Source organism: Mirounga leonina, unplaced genomic scaffold (assembly GCF_011800145.1).
Source record: "Mirounga leonina isolate KUSES-001 unplaced genomic scaffold, KU_Mleo_1.0 Mir_174, whole genome shotgun sequence".
Classification (NCBI taxonomy): Eukaryota; Metazoa; Chordata; class Mammalia; order Carnivora; family Phocidae; genus Mirounga; species Mirounga leonina.
In genome coordinates, this window is record NW_023270451.1 from 44,441,149 (window position 1) to 44,463,668 (window position 22,520).

Here is a 22,520-nt window from a genome sequence, read left to right on the forward strand (position 1 = left end):
AGGTCTTACTGAAAAGCTGACATTTGATGGTGAGGCAGCCAGCATGCAGATATCTGGAGGAAGAGCATTCCAGACAGAGGGCAATTACAGATGTCCGGCTGCGGGAGTGTGCCTAGTGTGTTCCAGGAACAGAAATAAGGTCAATGGGGCCGGGGTGAATAAGAGGTAAACAGAACTGGGCAGGAATGGGTGGCCATGGTGGGCCTTGTAGGCCATTGCAAGGATTTTGGATTTTGCCCTGAGTGAGGTAGGCTGTCCCTGTAGGGTTCCAGAAGAGTGACATGATCTGACTTGGGTTTTAACAGAACCACTCTGGCTACTATAGTGAGTGTAGACTAACCACAAACCCTGGGTGTGCATAGGCACGCACACGCCTGCAGAGATGCAAGCCCCGAAAAAGGTGTCCCCCTTCCTGTGTGACGTGCTCTGATCTTCTCTATTGCATTTGAATTCATTCATCTAAAAACTGGTCAGGGCCCACAAATCGATTTCAGAATCTGCTATAGGATGACAACTGGCAATTTGAAAAGCAGATTATAAATTGGCCTAGAGGGGCGCCTGGGTGGCTCAGTCGGTTAAGCGGCAGCCTTCTGCTCGGGTCATGATCCCAGGGTCCTGGGATCGAGCCCCACGTCGGGTTCCTTCCTCAGCGGGGAGCCTGCCTCTTCCTCTCCCTCTGCCTGCCTCTCTGCGTACTTGTTCTCTCTCTCTGTCAAATAAATAAATAAAATCTTAAAAAAATAAAATAAAATAAAAAATAAAAATAAATTGGCCTAGAACCCCAAAGATGTAGTAGATTGAGTTTCCTTGCTCAAGGCATGGTTATAGTGTACAGAGCACCCAACAGAGGCCTCATCTTCCTATTTCATAATGGTTTTCAGGAGGCTTTTGTTCATTTTTTAGCTTACACTGAATAGCACTATTTTATTGAATGATCATTTAAAAGTTTCATCTTTTCCTACAATTCATATCTTAAATAACTTTTTAAGTAGAACATTTCAAATGTATTTAAAGTAAAGAGAAAAGTATAATGAACACCCCATTAACCAGCTTCAACAGTCATCAGTTTCTATCAGGCCTGGTGTCCTCTAAACTTCACCTGCATCATTTGGGTTATTTTGAAGCAAACCTCAGGTCCAATATCACTTCATCTGTAAATATTTCAGTTGGTATCTTAAAAGAGAGGGACGCCTTTTTAAAAAACTGTGCCAGATTACTATTACTATTATCTTGCGTGCACGCATACACGCACACGCACACACACACTGTGCTTGTGTTAATGTTTTACTTCCTTTCTAAATGCGGGATTGGAATAATCTCTCCTCAGCCCTCTGGTTCATCACTCCTTTGGCCGTATGTTGCAGAACCTGACTTTTCTAGGACGTCTCATCTCTACCAGGATGGAAAGCTTTCTGGATCAGTATAGACTTGTTGACAGGAGCCTTCAGGTTAATGTTGATTCTTACACAGCAGTTTTTGTCCCTTTTATTCTCTGAGTTTGTTATCCTCAATCAGCAGGGTGTGGTGTTTGTCTTCCTGTGCTATCTGCCCTAATCTCCACCAGTTTATTGACCAGAGACCAATTTGATATGAGCTACATTACTAAAAACATTGTCATTTCTGAATATATGTAATAGTCATAATTTCAAATGGAGGTGAGTAAATATTTTTATGTTTGAGTATATGGTATATACTAATCCTGTGTTGAGTATCCCTTATTTGTCTAATTAATTACCCAAATATTTTATCTATAAAATTAGTGAGGTAGGTGGCAACGTTCTGAGTCTTAATCTTCTCATCCTTGCTCTCTCCTTCCTTTTTCCATTCTCTTTTCCATAAAAATTGCGTGCATATCTGGTGCCGGCTGCCATGCATGGTTTTGGTGACATAAAGGGATAGGAAGCAGCCTCCTTGTAACTTCTTGCTCAGAGTGTGTCCCCGGTGCATTGTCACTCCATAAAGGCAAGGACCCTCAGATCACCAGCGACTAGCAGAGGGCCTGCCACTTAGCAGCTTCTTAAAAGCATTTTTTGGATGAAAAACTATATGAATGGAGACATAGGCCTCATCAAAAGGTATTTACAGTCCAAGGTGTGGTGGTGAATGTGGACTTTGTGGAACTTCGTAAACTTGTAAAGTCATTCTCAGTTACAAACATTTATAGTTCAAAATACTTAAGTCGCTACTCCTCTTGGCCACTGTCTTCTGAGTATTTTGTACCCTCTTAAAGATGCCAGAAGTTCTGTGTGGGGATCCTTACAAACAGGGGCACAGGTCTGGCCTCTATCCTGAAAACAAGACTGAAAGGGGAGGCTGTCCACTGCACTCACCGTCTCCCTCTCCTGCATACGAAGTTCTGCTGGATGAGACACTTCCAGGTTCTCATTCTCTCTGCTTCTGCAAATGTCACAGTCTTGGGAGGCCTCTCGGATGTCCTGATTAAGGGTCTTGTTTAACCTGGAGGCAGGCCTGTAGCTGTAACTTCTTACCATGGGGAAAGCATTTTTAAAACCAGCACATGAGTCTAAGTCTGTTTCCCAAGGCTTTTTCTTCTGAGTTAAAATTTTATGTGTATGCTGTGCCAGGAGACATTTACTACTGGTTAAACAGGAATTAAAAATACTTGTTGCTATGTCATTCCAAGGATTTGCTGCGGTCAAAAGTAATGTCTTCAGTGTGTGTGTGTTTGGGTGTGAATATCTCTGTTTATGCACGTGCCAGGGTGTGTCGGTGAGTTGCTGTGTGTGTGCACATGTGTGCGTCTGTGTCTGTCTAGGGCTGTGTGTGTCAGCATATGTATGTGTCTTTGTGGGATGTGGTGCTTGTGTCATAAGGCAAATTCAGTTTCCAGGGGAATGACACTTTCAGAGGACCCTAACCCTATGGGACAAGTTTATAGCTACTATCTTTTCTTTTGGTTTTAAATTATTTACTCTTCTTCCTTAAGTGACTGATTCTGAATCTGAAAGAGTTCTTTTAGAGATTGGAAATGATATCATTTAACATTTTAATGGTTATATATAATTAATCTTATTATGTAAGCCAGTTATTTTTAATCCCCAGGTGAAGTTTGTAACTAAGCCTAAGTGTAGTTCTCCAGGTGTGATGAATGACAAGACATAGAATCAAAATTTCAGAGAAGCAACTATTTTGGGGGGCTGGAACTTCTTTTTTTTTTTTTTAGACATTTTAGTTGCTTGAAAGAGTCCTTGTAGATTTCCCTCAAAATTAAAAAGGCAAGGGGAAGAGGAAATTACAATTAATAGTCTTAAAATTCCAATTAATCTCTCAAATAGTGATTAATTTCCAGAGACACGGAAATTCTGCAGTATATCTGAGAGAAAGGAAAAGACAATTAGGATTGGGGAAATTGGTAGAGGACACTCGGGTAGGTGGAAGTCCCATCAGGATTCAAGATTGCACTAGCATTGAGATAATTGACAAGGTTGGAAGCCTGCCAAAGCCCTATCTCGTGTTGGCTCTTCTTAATGGGACAAATGTGCCCATTTTGAAACCCACTGACCATGTTTCCTAAAACTGTCTATTGTCTCTTTATGGAAATACTCAAATAAGTTATGGTATCAAATAAGAGTGCTTTCTTTGTCACCTTTTAGCTAATCATTTCGCTGAGATTTTGTCCTCTGCCCTTGTTCGTGCTCAGGACCTACTTGGGGCTCTGTTCTCCCTAGGAGTCAGCATCTCAGCAAGCTGGTTCAAATCTGTGTTGGTTTAAGATAGTGGGTGCTTTAAATTTCTGAGACCACTGATGTAGCCTGGAAATCACAAGGACCAGTTGATGCATCAACTTTTTCCTCTATAAAGGGAAAATTGCAATTTTTTTTGGTGCAAATTATTGAGGACAGGATAAATTGGAACAAAGGGATAATTAGCATGTTCTCATAGAGCTGGCTATACTTATAAAAATAATACTGATTTTAACATGCAAATGCTAAGTTCGAATTAGTGAGTGGATTTAGTTTTAAATCCTTTGGAAGCTATTGGTAGGTACCCGAAGGTTTAATTACATGGTAATGAAGATGATGTTAAGTTTTTACAGTAGCATGGCTTTTGATCTGCTCTTTCTCCCCAGTCTACTAACAGTCCTCATTAGGGGGAAAAACCCTTCAGAGAATGAGAAATATACATCACAGTCCCTTGAACTTCTAAATGTATGCAGCACTTTACAGAAATAATGGCAGTAAACTAACCATTTGTGGTCAGCTGGAAAACTTAACTTTCAGAGGGATTTGACCAGCGATACTGACCTAGAAAACTAAATAAGTAGTTTGGAAAATCTGGTTTGTACGTATAATTATTTTTATATTATATCAGGCTGTGCCTTGCAAAGAGCAAACCACAGTAGTTATCTGACCTATTGCTTTACCCTTGCCTTTTCTCCAACACAGTAATTATGTAGGACTCAGCATGTTTTTCTCTAAGTATATGTATACGGGACATTCCTTAACTCCAGTAGCCCTCTATCTGGAGGCTACTCAAGGGCTTTGTATCAATCTCTCAGTCTGAATGGAAAAGAAACCTTAAATCAGGACCAATGGTAACATTTATGGATGGGGAGGACCACTGGGAAAATAAATGTATTTGGCACCACTAGCTGAAATGTCTCGAAAGTTGTTATGAATCAGATATTTTTAATTAAAACAGAAAATTAATCTTCAACATGAAAGAGTCCTAACAATGCTTTTCACTTGAATATAAATATTTAGTTGGGATATAGGTAACAGGATGTCTGTAAGGCCCTACAGTCCTTTGGGTTTACTGTTTTTGATTCTGGTTCTTCCTCTAGTAGCTTGGAGCAAATAGGAATGATTTCCTTTAGATTGTATGCATGCTTCCAAGGATATCTGAATGAAAGGTACACTTCTGATAATTTACCATCTCAGCTTAATCCCTTGGGCAGCAGGCTGAAATGCAGTCACTTAACCTGAATGTGAATTAATGCACACGTGCAAGTAGGCATGTGTCTCTTCCTGGATTTGAAGGCACTGGCAGGAAAGCAGTTTCATCAGTAGACCCTGGATAGCTTATCATCCTGATTAGCTAGCATTGCAATTAGAAGACATTTACCTTTTGTTTAAAACATGAAAGTTACTGGTGGAGTTCAAATATTCATAAAACAAGGCCTAGCCTATAGCTTTAGCCCTCTTAATCTTACATGTGAAAAAAAGGACAGTTCAAGTGAAACAATGAATTGGAAGTAATTACAGGGCCATAAAGGGCCCTGAGCCATTTTCATCTTATTTGGGATTGTGACATCCCCTTCTACCCACCTCCCCCCCAACCTCCACCCCCATCACACAGCAGCACCTTTGTTCTTAGCTCCTGAGTTGGCTCCTTTTTCTTCTTTAGGTTTGTGCTACAATCATAAATGCTTAGATAGTGTAAGTTATGCATGAGGATAGTTGGAATCACATAATACCTGTGTTAAAAGGTCATGTTCTAAAAACCTTTAAAGGATCAGAGACTGATCCGGTGGTTCTTCATCCTGATTCACCGGAAATGGTTTTTGAAAAAACAGTGGCCTAGACCACATTCAAGACCTAAAGCTTTAGAATCTCCTAGAGGTAAGGTTGAGTGATACCTATATGCAGTCAAGGTAATGAAACGCTCAGTGTTCCCCAGCATAGTGAATGATGAGTCACCTAGAGCCTGGGACAGTCAAAGGATGGTCCCTGATGGCTGTACCACTTGGAAGTTTGTTAGAATTGCAGAATCTCAGGCCCACCCCACACCCACTGAATCCAAATCCAAGTTTTAATAAGATCCCCAAATATTTTTTATGTACTTTAAGTTTAGGAAGCATGTACTAAAAGCCATTAAATAAATGAGAGGGAAATAGGATAACACAATGTGATTAAGACCATGATTAAGGGAGGAAAAATATATCCATATGATGAAATTTTCCTAACTCAAATGAAGTTTGGGAAGAGTTTTTGATGACTTGGGAAATGCTTATACTAGAAACGTAACTGAAAAATAAAGGATTGTATCAACAGTATTAACAATATCTATCCACAAACATTAAAGAATTCCCACTGTTGAAGTCCTGGGAATGATGGTCTAAGTGGCATTGGACTTAGCCTCCTGTTATGAAAAACTGTAGAAGTTGGATAAAAACAACTCTTTCAGGCATTGGATAACAACCAATACAGAAATACAATCATTGCGTGAGAGGTAAGAGAGTTCTCTAGGAGATCCCACATGCATACTGGCTTTTTCTCTGAGAGCATTTTTTCAAACAAAGGTCCAGAAAATAGAACTTTGGTCTCTCTAGGCTGAGGAAACAAAGATCAGACATCAAGGATTTGAGGATCAGAATCTCAGAGAGGAAGAAGCTGTACAGGAGAAGCCCTCAATCTATATAAACATTTCTTTAGGCTCTTTGGCCACCCCATAAACTGTGCATGTTGCAGGGTGAAAGCAGGAAGGTCTAGCAGAGAGAAGGCTGGTGAAAAGGCTGGAGATTTCAAAGGCTGTTGGTGCTAGAGAGATGTAGGAGTTTGGGCTCAGTGAGAATGGCCAGACCTAGATGAGTACTCCAGCATTCATTTGAGGCTTTAGAAGGCTAGGATGGGGTCCTAGGAAATAAGGATTTCACTCATGCCTTGACAGGATCAAGGTGACCCACAGATTATTTAACATCTGAACAAAACAAAACTCAGCCTTCCATAGAGAAAAATGACATAATGCAGTTTATATAATATTGCATCTATGTTGTACATCATAAAATTAAAATTATTTCAACTGTGAAGAAACAGAAAAAGTGACCAATAATCAAGAGATAAAGGAGGCATAAAAATAGACCTAGAGATCAACCAGATGTTGGAGTTACTAGAAATGAGCCTCAAAATACTTATGATTGGTATAAAGAAAATGGAAGGCCTGTATTAAGAAAATATCTTCAGGCAGAAGGAAATGGTTTCAAATAGAAAAACATAATTGCAGGGAGGAACAAAGAACTCCAGAAATGGCAAATATGTGGATGAGTATAAATAAATATTGTTCATAGCAACAACAATGATAATTTTTGTGGTATTTATAACATCTGTAAAAGTAAAATAATAATAATAATAACACAAAAGATGGCAAGGGTAAATGAAGTTAAACTGCTATAAAGTTCTTGCATTGCTTAGGAAAAGGTAAAATTACTAATTTAAAGAAGACTGAAAGGAATCAAGGATGCATTTTGTAATTTTTAGGATAACCATTAAATAATAATTTCAAAAGGGTAGAACTAAAATGCTAACAGGGGAGAAAAAAATTTTTTTAAACCATTTGATTGATTTAAAAGGAAGTGAAAAAGAATAATACAGGAGCAAAGAACAGACGGAAAACAAATTGTAAGATGATAGATTTAAAAGCAACTATATTAGTAATTACATTAAATATAAGTGGTTTCAACATTCCAATGAAAAGATAAAGAATGTCAGATTAAAGAAAACCAACTGTAGTAGGTTTAAATTTTAAGGCATTTTGTAAAGACACAGAAGGGTTGAAAATAAAAGGTTAGAGATAGATTATACCATGCAAAAACGAACCAAAAGAAAGCTTATATCGACATGTTAATAGCAAAGTAGATTTATTTTTTTTTAGTAATCTCTACACCCAATGTGGGGCTCAAACTCACAACCAGAGATCAAGAGTCGCTTGCTCTTCTAACTCAGCCAGCCAGGTGCCCCTCAAAGTAGATTATAAAGCAAGAATTATTATGAGAGATAAGGAGGGACATTTTTTAAATGACAAAAGGAGATTATAACAATCCTAAATCTATAGGCACACAATGATACATCTTCAAACTATATAAAGCAAACATTGGCAGAACTCAAAGGAGAAGTAGACAAATCCAAGGCCCATAGCATTCTCATATTATCCAGGTAGATTTAGCCAATCTACTTAGACCTTCTAGTGAAACACTGATTTGTCCCTACTACCATTCCCCAAATTAATTGCTATTCTGACTTTCTCATCGTAGATTAATTCTTGTCTGTTTTTGAATCTTATATGCATAGCATCATACAATGTTCACTTTTACACTCTTTTGTATTGAGATTCTTTCACTCAACATTATGTCTTGAGATTCATCCGTACACCATATCTACCCATGGTTTATTCTTTTTCACTATTCTGGAATATTGCAATTACTACGCATTTATCTCTATATACTTATGTTTTCTGCTAATGATAAACTTGGGTTGTTCCCAATTTGGTCTTACTACAAAAAATGATGCTATGCATATTTTGGTATGTGCATGTACATACATCATCTATTAAGTATACGCCTGTAAGTGGAATAGTTAGGTCATGGGGTGTGTATATATTGAGCTCTACAAGATACTGCCAAACAGTTTTCCAGAGATGTTTTACCAGTTTATACTTCCACCCAACAGTGTATGAAAATTCTAGTTGTGATATATATACACCACTCCCATGTCCCATTTCTTGTAGACTTAAAACTCTGTTGACTTGGTTCTCTAAAACGCTACAGGCAATAATATCCAGTGCTTTTCTATTTCAAGAACAGGAAGCTTTTCATCAAGTGAAAAATAATTACATTTGACCAGTGTTAAAACCATCGCAGTAGCAGACGTAGTAAACAAACAGGACAGGAGAGACAATCCCAAAGGATATTCTGAAGTTAGATCATCCTAAGGCCACTTTCTGAAAGAGACACAATTATGTGGAATTGCCGTCCCAATTAAGAAGCCCTTCCTTCTTAATCACTAACTTAATTCTTTTTCCCCCAGAAATGTTCCAATTATGAAAAATTATGAAATAATTTCTGATAAAGCATTATTACATGTGAACACAGTAAATGTAACTGAAAAGGACAGATTTTTAGGCCATCATCAAATACTACTACATTTTAACTAAGTTACATACATAACTGATGCACATAACTAAGTTAGGATGAGAAGAGACCTCACAATGCAAACATTTTTTCTATGTTTGTTGAATGCACAAATAGAGTTTATTTTTTAAAAACCCTGTGTTGCTTAAGGAGAGATCACAGGAAAGTCAGATGCCATTTCTGTTGTTACTAACTGTATGACCCTGGTCACTTAATCATATCTCTGTATCAGTGTCTAAGTATCTGCAAAACTACGGAACATTATATCCTCTCTGTTTACCAAAAGGATTATTGCGAGGAGCAATCGGCATGCCCACAACAGCTAATCCACGTGGAGATTTAAAGGCAACAAAGCATTTTCCAAGTATTTTCATTTTTCTATTTAACCTAATCTTCTAGTTGGTTAAGTGCTATTCGAATGCAAGGTACGTTTTTTTATATGATAAGTCATATTTTTTCATATGATAATCTTATTGTTATACATCTCATGTCCTAAGCAGAACCCAATGTAGTACAGTCTATAAGAACATTTTGTTCCTTCTCCTTTGCCTTAGTAGAAAGGAATGGAGAGTATGATTCATAATGAGTAAAACACCTATCATCTCCTGGAGATAGAAAATAAGGATAAAGGCAGATTTCCATTCCGGGAGAATTTATTTGGGCTTTGAAAGTAATTTAAAATGGCTATTCCCTCTGTTGGCAATTTGTAGCCTGCCTGAGTTGACACCACCGTTTTCAATCACAGCAAGATTGCTTTTAGTTGCAGGGAATTGCTAAAGCCAGGGCTCTGAAACTCTGAAACTGAGCCCTTTTCAAACTCCTTATAGATTTTAAGCAGACGGAATAAGAACTCCATCTTCTTTCCTGATTGCCAACAAATGCTTCATGAATTATTTGAATTAATCCAAGATTTGTCTAAATCAAGAGGGGGGAAAATACAGGTTAATTATAACATTGTCCTGTTATATCTGGACATAGTAGGTGAGCTGGCAAGATATGTTAGCTATCATATTTTATTGTATAGTAGTTGCTGGACTTTTTACGTACATGTGAGATCTAAGAAAGACAATATTGTATATTATGATTAAGTTGCCAGGTAAGTCAACCAAAACCAATACGTGAAAAACTCAGGGTGTGTGTGTGTGTGTGTGTGTGTGTGTACCTTCTGATTGTCCATCTGTATGGTGATATGTATACATATGTTTAGAACAATACCTCCAAAGATTCTCTTTGTAAAACTGAGTTAGATTCTATAGGATATTAGTGCTGTAATTAGCATTCCTCTTGATTTCTACCTTGATTTTCCGTGATGTAGAAAGTCTAGAAGTACAACAAAGCTGGTAATCTCACTACATCTCTAAGGTAGAAGGAGACTGAAGCTCATCATCCGCTGTGAGCTCTTTGAGACCCATTTTGAGGAATCACCACTAATCACACTGGAAAAGGCAACTTACCTCACATGGGGGACAGTTATAATTATTGAGTGGGTGTGATAGTCACTGAACTTTACTGTAGTTAAAACATTATTCTAAGACATGTCCTACAAGCCATGGGATTAGGCCTTTATTAATAAAACTCCCCAAATGGTATTTGCAATGTGTCATTCCACTTGAGAAGATAAATAGGGCGGAATTAAACCAACACAGAAAGATTACTTATCTTATAATTAAGAACATTGTACAAGAATGAATTTTGAATTTATAGCAGTTTCTGGGTTGGCCAGGGAGACATATTAAATAACCTTCCTTTTTAAAAAATATCTTTTGAGACATAAATTCTCTGTGGGGAAAAAACATAGAACAATGAGCTGTCTTTCTCAATTGATTGCCTGTAGCGTTCCAAATGCTTTGAAAAATGAAGGGAAATTTAACATTTTAAAATGATCTTTCAGAAATCTATTATTATGAGTGGGGAAAAATGAATTAAAGTCTTAAAGTATTTAGACTTTTTGGAAACTTCCATGATGTAAGCTAGGTAAGTCTAGGATAGACCAGCCCACAGAGCATGGTGACAAGAAAACGCAGACATGAGTCACTGATTTTTATAGTCAGCTAGAAAAGAAGCACTTTTAATGTGATTTTTAAAAAAGAAAAATAGACACTATTTCCTGACATGAAGACAGTTACTATCTTAATTTCTCCTTGGAAACGTCACAGGCCTTATCCTGTTTATTTACCATGCACAGGGACACTGTGAGCATCAACTTGGGTCTGTGATTTTTAAGATCTTGGCTAAAACGTCCTATGTTCTTAAGCAAAGCAAAGTAGTGAGTTGAACAATAAACCAGTTTATACCATTAAAATAAGAATATCAACTTATGCAAATCAGAATCAAATTCACACCAGTTTACCTATAGTATGAATTTTCAGGTTTTCTCTGGAATCATCCTGGGGATCTTAATTTTGCTTTTAACTTTCTCCATATATGCCCAAACAATGAACATGAAGAAGATAGTTTTATGGTAAGGCTAGAAAATGGATTTGGATGATCCACTTTTTCCCTTTGTTCCCCCTAAAATGAATTTCTTAAGTTAGTCTTTACTTTCCCCCTCTACAAAATGGAGAATGTAAAAGTCTGTCCAAAGCTGTGAAATATAGAGAGGGCATTCATGTTTTTGGAAGCAAGTTGTAATGTGTACGTATAGGCAGTTTCTATAATTTGTGCTTGTGAAGTGAATAATAGGAATTCCCTGATCTCAAGTCATTAGATCTATGGTGAGATGTGATAGGATGTTGCCATTTTGTTAGAATATTCTGGAACTATGCCACCTCAGCATTTAGCTCAGCTTTACCACAGACTAAGCTGTTTTGGCAGAGTTAGTGGGTCTTGCTTCCCCATTGGCTCCCAGTATAACAACATCCCACTGGGAGCATGAAGCTTCTTGAAGAGATGTCTCCGTGCTTTGCTGAGCACTGTAGCCCACATAAAACCATCTTTTCCATTTTCATACTTTTGACCCCTAGTCACTTTCCCAACTCAGTGATCTTTCTGTCATTAGCCACCCAAACTCCATTAAGTTGTTCTTTGTTCCATAGAGATGGAGGCATTGAGTTTTTTGACAAGGGTTATCTCCTGTTCAGCATTACCCCTCCTCCTGGTGGCAAAAGCCCCCCAGTTTTCTTATGGGTGCCCACTTTTTCCTAACTACCTTAGTCCTTATAGGTCTGAAGCTTCTGAGGGTAACTTGAGTCCAGCTCCACAGAGAAGAGCTTCCAGGACTGGGCTAGAAGGGGCATAGAATCCCATTGGAACCAGCAGCTGTTTGCTCTGGCTTTCACTTGCTGGATTGAAACTGTGGTCATCTAGCTGTCATCCACCTGGGACCTGGGATAGACTGCACCCCTGTGGGGGCAGAGCTGAGAGATGAGACACTGAGTCCTAATTCATGGTGTCTGGACCTGAATCCAGTAGTGGCTGAAGCTCGGCCCCTGACCTTCAAGCTACCATAGCTTTTTTCCCTCTAGTTTAAATCTGTTGGAACTGGGGCTTCTGTCATCTGTCATTTGCAAAAGAAATAATGCTAAGTGATACAAGCCTAGAATCCATAGTCCAAGTTCAAAAGAATTTCAATCCTTCTTTGTTTTATCCTGGGTATTCCCACTAATACATCGAGGCTGCAAAACCTTTCTTAGCCCATGGATGCTGGCACCCATCAAGCTGATTGTTGGATTTGAGGCCTCGGGTTGTACAACAGATTAAGTTCTCAGCCTTGAATATATTTTAAGTGCTAAACATGGTATCAAGTTGCTTAAAATTAGGGTGCCTACAAGTCATTGCTTCTTTTTTTTTTTTTAAGATTTTTGTTTATTTATTTGAGAGAGAGAGAAGAGAGAGCGTGTAGGGATTGGGGAGTAGAGGGACAGGGACAAGCAGGCTCCACACCAAGCGTGAGCTTGACATGGGACTTGATCTCATGACTCTGAAACCATGACTGAGCTGAAATCAAGAGTCAGACGCTTAACTGAATGAGCCATCCAGGCGCCCCTGCAAATCACTGCTTCTAATTCACAGAGAAGCTGCCTTAGAAAACATATACACGGGGCGCCTGGGTGGCTCAGTCGTTAGGCGTCTGCCTTTGGCTCAGGTCATGATCCCAGGGTCCTGGGATCGAGCCCCGCATTGGGCTCCCTGCTCAGCGGGAAGCCTGCTTCTCCTTCTCCCACTCCTCCTGCTTGTGTTCCCTCTCTTGCTGTCTCTCTGTCAGATAAATAAATAAAATCTTAAAAAAAAAAGAAACCATATACACACACAAAAATACATGTATGGATGTATATATGTATATGTGTGCGTGTTAAACTTTGGAATGATGAGGCCAACAATATTTGATTCATTTCACCTGTTAGATTAAAAAAAACCCAACCTTCCCATTGGGCAATACCAGGAAACAAATACACCAAGATAGGGAATTTGATGTGATCAAAGTCCAAGATGATTTGGCTGCAGGCACAGTAGGGAAGGGGGTTGTTTGTCTCCTATGACCCCAGGTTTCTTGGAGGCCAGTCCACCCACACATGTCAGGGCAAGGTGCCAGGTGAGTGAGCCTCTGGCACTGGAGCCCCGTTCTCCTTCCTGCACTCTGGTTTCATGCCCTCTCTTCCGTTTGCTCCCACTCTGTTCCAGTTTGGCCTGATTTCCAAGCAGAGTGACGTGCTTTCCTTTCTGGCCTCTGAACTCAAGGATGGAATTAATATCCGGCTTTAACCCTTAGAGCTCCTAGGCTCCCTAGCCTGTTGAACCAACTCCTGTCCACTCTTGACCTCCCCTGGGCTCAGAGTGCTATTTCTGTCTTCTTTACAAGCATACGGTGGGGTGAGGAAGAAGGTTGAGATGAAAGAGTAACACACAGAAAAAGGACAAAGGTAGTATCTTCCCACACGTGTCTTTACCTTACCTAAAAATACTTCCCACAGGCAGACAAGATGAAGAAGCCAAGCATATGGCATATGCTTCCTAGTGCACCAGACTATAATATTATACATTTGGATTACAAAGTCTAGATATTACAGCCATAAACATATGTATACATTTTTATATTTTGTTAAAAAGGAAAAAATCACTGATGATATATTATCTTAGCTGTTTATGAAGATCAATTAATCATATTCCCAAGATTTGGATATGAAGACTGACAGCCACTTCAGTTCATAGCTATGATAGTAAGTATGATGGTATTTTTAATTTGGCTTGATTGTCACCATTTGCTACAGCTGTGTTTTATAGATTAGAATCCTAGGACTGGAAGGAATCTTTAACTGAGGGATTGGAAAACGACAGCCTCCTGGCCCAATCCAGCCTGCCACCTGTTGTTGTAAATACAGTTTTACTGGAACCCAGCCACATCCGTGAGCTTTAAGGCTGCTTTCACATGTACCAGCAGAGCTGAGTATCTGTGACAGTGATGGTAAGGCCAACAAAACCTCGAAAATATTTACTCTCTGGCCCTTTACAGAGAAAATGTGCTGACTTTGCTTTAGAAGGCGATCTAAATTCATTTGTTTATTTTCTGGAATAATTGTATTGTTGTAGCCTCAGGAAAGTATTTTTCCAGTAAGTAAAGGTATCTAGGGATGAAGATTATATTGCCTCGTTCATTGTATTCCGACTCTTACCAACCAAAAATTCTTTGTAAAGGTAACTTGCCTAAATCCTTCATGATATAATGTAAACCCAGTTCCTCTTTTTTTTTTAATTGGTAGTTGGGTTGTTTTTGTTTTAGCCCCTCAATGAAAGCTTTTTTTGTATTTAAAGATTATCAAATGGTACCAGCTCACTGTTGTTTGTACATGTAGCCAGTGCGAAGTGGGTCCTCAGTCTGCTATTTAAATACTGTTACTGTGTTCCTTGGCCTGTGGCAAACAGGTTACGTGTTAGCAGAAGAACTGGAGGAGAGGAAAATTGGCAAACATGCATCAATGGTAAGAGAAAAGGTGTGTGCGTTGTGGGGGAGAGGGTGTTCAGTGGCGCCATCTTTCTCTAATAAGGGCAATATTGTTTAGATACCTTTTCAGCATTGCTCAGAGCCAGCCCATCCCTGTGTTCTGGCTGTGCCATTTGTTTTCCCCTTCTGATGTACTGAATTTAGTAGACTGCCCAAATTACATTGATTTTGGAGTCTATCTTTGAAGATATTCTCTGCAGTTCTCTTTTCTCATTACCATTTGGTGTTAACATGAAATTCTCTCAGAGTCATTAATGAGGATGTTAAACAACTTAAAAACAAAGAGATATCTCCTTAATAAAAATATATTGTTCTCCGCCAAGGACAAAGACAGCATAGCTGCACTGCTATGGAAATATGAAAAAAACAAAACAAAACGATCGTTACTGCACTTTTGGGGGTTGATGTTTCCTGACTTATTTACTTTAGCTTTTTAGATGTTTCTTTGGGGACCAAATTATAGCCCTGATACCATCATTAGCACTTTAGATTATTGGTTACAGGGTATAAGGGAGATGTGAGCTGCTTCTTGAACATTATGCATTTTTAGTTAAATTTAACAGCATTTCCTTTTGGGTTGTATGTTGCTTATTGTTCACCTCTTATCATGGTGTGTGATCATGATTCCTAGATGCAGAGATCATCTTACTAATTGAATTCCTCACTGTATGTCTTCAGGTTATTATAGTTTAAGTATTTATTTTTATTACTAATAATATTAGTCAATCATTTGAAGCATAAGCCACTTTTCCTTACACAAACAGTGGCAAAATTTCCCCCCAGTGTCTTTGTTTCTGAATCATAGAATTCCTGGTGATTTTGAGGAGCCCAGAAAGGGCATACTTGGACTATTGACTCCCCCACCCCCACTGCGGCTGAGAGAGGCCAGTGTTCATCTTTGGATCTGTAAGCAGATTTGTAAACCTAGGACATTTTATGAGGACATTACTGGGAGAGAATAGATTCAGGAACTTGTTGCCATTTTTATACAATTAGAATGAGATGGGACTTTAAAATAGGAATTTCTCTTTTCTTACCTTTCTTCAGTCTTCCTTTAAAAGCTACTTTAAAAAAAACCCACCATTCCTTTGTATTTCCTTAACCTTCTCTCTAGTTTAATGGCCAGCTCTTATTCTCATCTGGTCAGATTTCTTCTCATCCTTTTATGTGTACGGCCAAGAAGCCTTCCTAAATCATTCTCCCAGACTCACAGCTGCCTTCTCCCTTTGAGAAACAATATACCCTAGCTCTTCTTTTTTTTTTTTTTTCCTGTAGAGTTACATTCAACAGATACAATTTCCATGTCTAAGAAGGAGTCACCCTTAAATTTTGCAGGCTTAATTTCATTCTGGTAGTTTCAAACCTACAAACGACATGAGTGACCGGATATTTATTTCCATCTGAGAACAGAGCGCATCTTTTTCAAAATGTTGGGGTTTGACTGAGGCCATCTTTTTCCTTCAGAGCTGATCACGTGTCCCCTTGGTGTGCACTCACATATTTTAGACTTGTCGAATGTCCGTTGAATGCAGGTGCCATTAAATTTTGCAGGCTTCTTTCTAAACTGATATTTATGCACCGTATGAAAACTTCAGTTATTTTTATGACAGCCATTATTTTAAAGGAACAGTGATGACAATGACTATTCATTGATTGTTTTCATTGAATTGTCTTTATGTGTCTATAATATGGTCTTAAGTTCCATTGCCTTTTTTTGCTTGAAGGTTTTCATTATTTCTACAATTTATATTGTTTTTGTTTACTCAGTAAAGCCCTTTTTTTCTTTATTTTTTCTCAATGTTACATTAGAGAACAAACAAATCACAGAGATTCAGAGCTTGAGTTCCAGACCACCCCCTATCACCAAACTAGGTGTGTGACCTGGGCAAGAAACATCGTCTCTTTGTGCCTCAGTTTCCTTTTCTCTAAAATGGTGGGAATAAAATTACCAAACTCCTTCAGTGGTTGCAGGATTAAATGAGTTAAGTCATATAATGTGTTTAGAAAGGAGCCTGGCACGTGGTAAATGCTTAACAATGGCAGCGATTATCATCATACTTATTATTGTCTCCTGAAGAGTAAGCATCAGATCAAACACAGTTATCTTCAAAATGCCTTACAAAACTTCTTTAAAAAAAAGATTTTATTTATTTATTGAGAGAGAGAGAGCATGAGCAGTGGGGAGGGGCAGAAGGAAGAGGGAGAAGCAGACTCCCTGCTGAGCAGGGAGCTCACTGCAGGGCTCGATCCCAGGACTCTGAGATCATGACCCAAGCAGACGCTTAACCCACTGAGCCACCTAGGCACCCCCTTTACCAAACCTCTTAATAGAAGTAGGTGCTCAAGGAATGTGGTAAGTAACTGGGGGTGGGGGAGTCAATAGTCCTCTGGAACCTGTGAAGATGTTATGTTACATGGCAAGGAAGACTTGAGACTGCAGGTGGAATTGAGGTGGCTGTCAGCTGACTTTGGAATGGGGAAGTTATCCTGGACTTTCTAGGTGGGCCCAGTGTATCCACAAAGGTCCTTTAAATGTGGAAGAGGAAGGCAAAGGAGTCAGGATCAGAGGGATTTGAAGTGAACAAGTCTCAGTGGGCTACTGTGGGCCTTGAAGATGGAAGGGGGTCACCAGCCAAGGGGTGTTGGCAGCCTCTAGAAGCTGGAAGAGGCAAGGAAATGGATTATCTTTTCCCTAAGGCCTCCAGAATTAACACATCCCTGCCAGAACCTTGATATTAGCCCACTGATATCAACCAACCAAATATCAGACCACCAAAACTGTTAAATAACAAATTTAAGCAACCAAGAGTGTGGTAATTTGTTTGAGCAGCAATAGGAAAGTAATACAGTAACCAACTGACTGGGTGAAAAGGTTAATTGTTTAAGACAATGACACCAAAGAAAGACACCAGTGAAGGACCTTGTACATTAACAAGATGTAATGGCTGGAACCAGTTCTTAAAGCAGTGGATTCTAGACTTTCCTTGGTCAGACTCACTCCTTTAAAATAGCTCACAGGCATATAAACATAAAAGTTTGCATAAAATTTTATGAGGCCTGCAAATCACACTGAAGCCCTCCACTGACCCCTAGGTTATGAACCTGGGTTTGCATGGGATTTGTTAAGGCTTATCGAATGACAAGGCTTTAGTGATGAGCCTAGGAACATTAACTACTAGACTGTCAGAGTGGTCTGCTGCTTTGAGGTGCTTCTGAGTAGCCAAAGGTTCTGTGAATGTGAAGGTAACTTAGAAGTTTGGGCTCCTTTTTCAGTCAAATTGAAAGCTTAGAACCTTATTCTGTTTCTTCCTCTACTCTAACAATGTTAAGTTCCAAGTCACATGGCCCTTCTGTACTCATATTCTCCCTTTTTTAGGAAAGATTTATCATCACTAGAGTAATTAAACTGGTGTTTTAAAAAGTAATTCGAAAGCTAAGATAACATGAGAGTGATGATTACCTTCAATATGCCTTATTTTGAAGGTCTTGTTTATTTTAGAGCAGTCATGAAAACAGGTTTTATCTCCATATCCTAGCAAGTGCTAGTATTTATGGAAGGTAGCACAGGTATTCTGTCCACTAGCATGATTCCATTCACTCATTCAGTAAGTTTTGATCCAAGACTGACTAAATACCAGGCATGTATGGTATTAGGAATGAAGGATGCCAATGATTGAGAAGCTGGATGTAGACCTTGTTCTGGAGCTTACAATCTTCCAATCTTTGTTAAAAAGTAAATACCCCTTGGATGTATGGTTTCAGTGTAGTCATTGTATACTTTATAGTGAATGAGTTTATCAGATCTCATCTTGAAAATAAGCTTTCACTGGAGGAGGATAGGAACTTAGAAGTACAATAAGAGTCTCAGGGGAAGAGTGGGATTTCTGTTAGAAGATAAGAAAGGATGATAAGAGCATCGGGGGCCAGTAAATAATACCTTCACTCATCTTGGAATGCTCTTCCAGTGGATCCAGACTATTCTTAAAAAGTCCCTGTAAAGAGTATATCGGCGACAGAGGAGCTATGGGATGGTCACAGGCCATCGGTGTGACCCCAGACCTGGTTTGAAGCCCACCTTTTCGACTCAGTGAATACGTGGGTCACACTAGTGTGTCTGGCATTCTCACAAGCCTATGCTGGAGTTAGCCATGGCTGTTGGTGAGGTTGTTCCTTTACAGGTGAATAAGAGCTGCCATGAAGTGAGCTGTGATTTCACAATGTCCACATCTTTGACCTTAGCTTGGTTGCATGAACACCTAGGACATTCTCAACCAGGATTTGCCAAAGGACAAATGTGGGAGCAAAAGCAGAGCCTTGTACTCCTTTCCTATTGCTGCCGTAGCAAGTTACCCCAAACCTCGTGGTTTACAACACAGATTGACGCTCTTAGAGTTCTGGAGGGTCATGATTCTAAAATGGGTTGACAGAGCCGTATTCCTTGTGGAGGCTCTAGGGGAGAATCTGTTTTCCTACTATTCCCACCTTCTAGAGGTTGCTCACGTCCCTTGACTCATGGCCCTACATCACCCTGGCCTCTGCTTCCTTTGTCACATCTTCTCTCCCACCCTCCTGCCTTCCTCATCTAAGGACTCTTGTGATTCTATTGGGCCCACCCCCGGTGACCTAGGATAACCGTCCTGTCTCAGAATCCTTAACCTAATCACAGCTGCAAAGTCCCTTTTGCCATGTAAGGTAATGTAGTCACAGTTTCCAGCGACTAGGATGTGGACATCTTTGGGGCCGTTATTCTGTGTACCACAAGGATGACAGCACCAAAACAGCCAGACTACTTTGCGAAAGGCCTTCAAACGGACACCTCAGCCCCATCCAGTCCTGGAGCCAGAAAACCTTTATAATCCCCAAGAGGGCCCATTTTCCATTACGATCTGTGTGATATAAAATGTTTTCATGTGATGAGAATTAGCTATGTCTTATCTCACGTTTGGCTCAGTGGGGAAAGTGGGAGAACGGCAGATTTCCAGGCTCTGTGCCTTGCCTTTGCAGGTCTGTAAATTCCTCATCAGATTCCTGACTGTTTCAGTAACTCTTCATCCCATTGCCTTTTAGAGTTTGCTTTACACTGCATTCTTTTGGACACATAGGACATACCTTTTCAAGCTGTGTTTTTCTAAAGCTGTTAGGAAGATTTCAACTTTATGTTGTCATAGTTAGGTGTCATCATGAAGCTTTGTATTTTTCCAGATATTTTCAAAAGTCTGGTGGAAAAGAAAGAGGTGGGTGGGGAGAAACATTTCAATGGAGCAAAGACCTTTGCCAAAAACTTTCCTGGGTTCCTTTCTAACATCTACCCCCCAGGCTTAAGCAAAGAGGAAAGCAGGTCTCAAGGCCAAGCCTGGAGGTAGGAGATCAGCTGTGAGCCAGGAGATTAGGCAATGGGGCTGGAAGCCTCAGGACCAGACAAATGGATGTTTCAAAACCAGAGAAGAAAAAGGGAAAAGTGGGACAAAGGAGGGCCTGAATAAAGGAGGGCCCGAAAGAAGTGGACACATCTTGTGCATGAAAAATTCTGGCCACAGTCTTTTATATGTGATTCCAAGGTGCCAGGGCAAGATCTAAAAGGAGCAGACCTGGTCTTTGTACTACACAACAGTGTTGTATATATGATGTTGTAAGTTGCTGTCACTCAATCATTTGAATCTCTATTACTTACACTTTGACACCCACCCTTTTTAAAGTGAAAGGTTAAGGCCTAATATGTGCATTGTCCCCAAATTTAATGTTGTCAGGCAGACTACTAAGTTTTTTTTCACTGGAAATGATATGTAAGTATGATCCTAAGAAATATATATATTATGCACATTATATATATGTGTGTGTGTGTATATATATATATATATATATATATATATATATAAATTCATTTATTCAACAAATATTTATCGGTCATCCAATTTTTATTGGCTATGTGCTAAGGATCCTTCTAGGCACTGGGGATACAGTATTTAGCAAAACACACTGAAGTCCTATCTTTGGGGAACTTATATTCTAGCTTGGAGTGATAGACAACAAACAAAACAAGGTAAAATTTAGAGAAGGAAAAATAGGCCAAGGATGGGGATGTAGAGTATCGAGGAGGGATGAGTTTGAGATAGGGTGATCAGAGAGAGCCTTTCTGAGATGGAGACTTTTTAATGATGTCCAAAGGAAATGAGGAGGGTTGTTAGTGGATGTCTGGTGGAGAAGAACCTCCTAAACAGAAGAACAGCACGTACAAAGACCCTGAGGGGGCACCGTGCCTGGAGTGTTTGAAGAACAGCAAGAAAGTCAGTGTGGCTGGAGTGGAGTGAGCGAGAGGGGAAGGGGTAGTAAGAGATGAAGGTGGCATGTGTGAATGGAGTGTGATTCACAGGTCATGGGGGGTCTTGTAGATCACAGCAGGCACTGTGTCACTCCAAATGAATGGGAAATCATTGGAAGGTGCTGGGTAGAGCAGTGGTGTGACTTGACTTTCATATTTATAGGATTGTTTTGGCCTCTGTGTTGAGAATGGGCTGTGGGGGTGCATAAGCAGAATTAGGGACAGCATTTAGGGGACTATTCCAATAATCTAGGAGAGGGATGATGGCTTGAACCAGAGTGATGGCAGTGGGGCTGGTGATGTGGGGTTGAATTCTGGGGATATTTTGAAGGTAGAGCTAGAGCAGGATTTGCTGAAGGACTAGACGTGGGGACAAAAGAATGTGGAGTCAGGGGTGACATCAAAGTTGTTAGCCTGAGCAACTAGAAGAAGAAATGGAGATAATTTACTGCAGTAGAAAAGATGGTAGGAAGAGCAGGTTTGGGAAGAATCACCAGTGGTTCAATTTGGATATATTTAGTTTGATGTACTCATCAGACATATCAAGTAGGCATGCCTATATATGTATGGGTCTGCAATTCAAAAGAGAGGTCCTGGCTGGAGATACCATAGAGCCCCCAGTTCTAGTCTTCACTATTACACTTCCTAAAAACCATTTTAGCTTTCACTTGTCACTGCTTTTCACAGCACCTTTACATTTGGCCTAAGTGACAAAGATCTTATAAAAAGCTCTTGTCCCCTTGGTTCCAGGCTTCTGTCCATATTCTGGTCTGTTTTTTCCAGTTCCCATCTGTTTCCATCAACGCTTGGATCTTCTTGCTGAGCCTAGCCACAGGAGGCTGCATAGTGTCCAGAGAGTTAAAGTTCTTGAGTGAAGTGGGGGGCATGGTAGACTGTAGAACACATGCCCCACCTACAGAGGGCAGCACTGTTCTGCTTCCACTGGGGGTCCAACCAGGGAGGGGAATCCATTGTTGCCAGTTCTAGTAAAAGAAATTAAGCCAGAAATCTAGTGGGGTTTTTTTTTTAATGTGCCGTCCCCTAATATTTAAACATTGGCAGTTAACTCACACATTTTTCAAGACTCTGTGGGCCAAACAAAATATATTTGGGGACCAAATCCAATCCACAGGGCAGTCAGCCTTTTACCACTGAGGAGCCTGTTAGGCCAATTGGCTGGGTCTGGGGTTTGGCCACTGGACAGAACCTCTTGGATTGTCCACCTTGGTTTCCCCCAGTGCAGGCAGAAGGCATGAACTACACCCCCTAGGAGTTCCCTGAGCCTGGCTCCTAAGGGCCCTGCTTTTCTGGAATGGATGACAAAACACTTTCCCCAGGACCTCTCTGAAGAACATTTTGTGTCCCGTTCTCCTTCCTCCCTTCCCTTGTAATATTGT

At 39.9% G+C, this 22,520-nt stretch overlaps 1 protein-coding gene and 1 long non-coding RNA gene across 3 annotated transcripts in view; both read left to right on the top strand.

Moving 5' to 3' along the window:
* CHN2 (chimerin 2) overlaps positions 1-22,520 on the top strand; it is a 296,459-nt gene that overhangs the window by 19,179 nt on the left and 254,760 nt on the right. The window lies entirely within an intron of this gene.
* On the top strand, positions 13,989-15,620 carry LOC118020919. Its single transcript, XR_004682053.1, has 3 exons — positions 13,989-14,022; positions 14,726-14,781; positions 15,610-15,620. It is a non-coding gene; the product is annotated as an uncharacterized LOC118020919 (long non-coding RNA).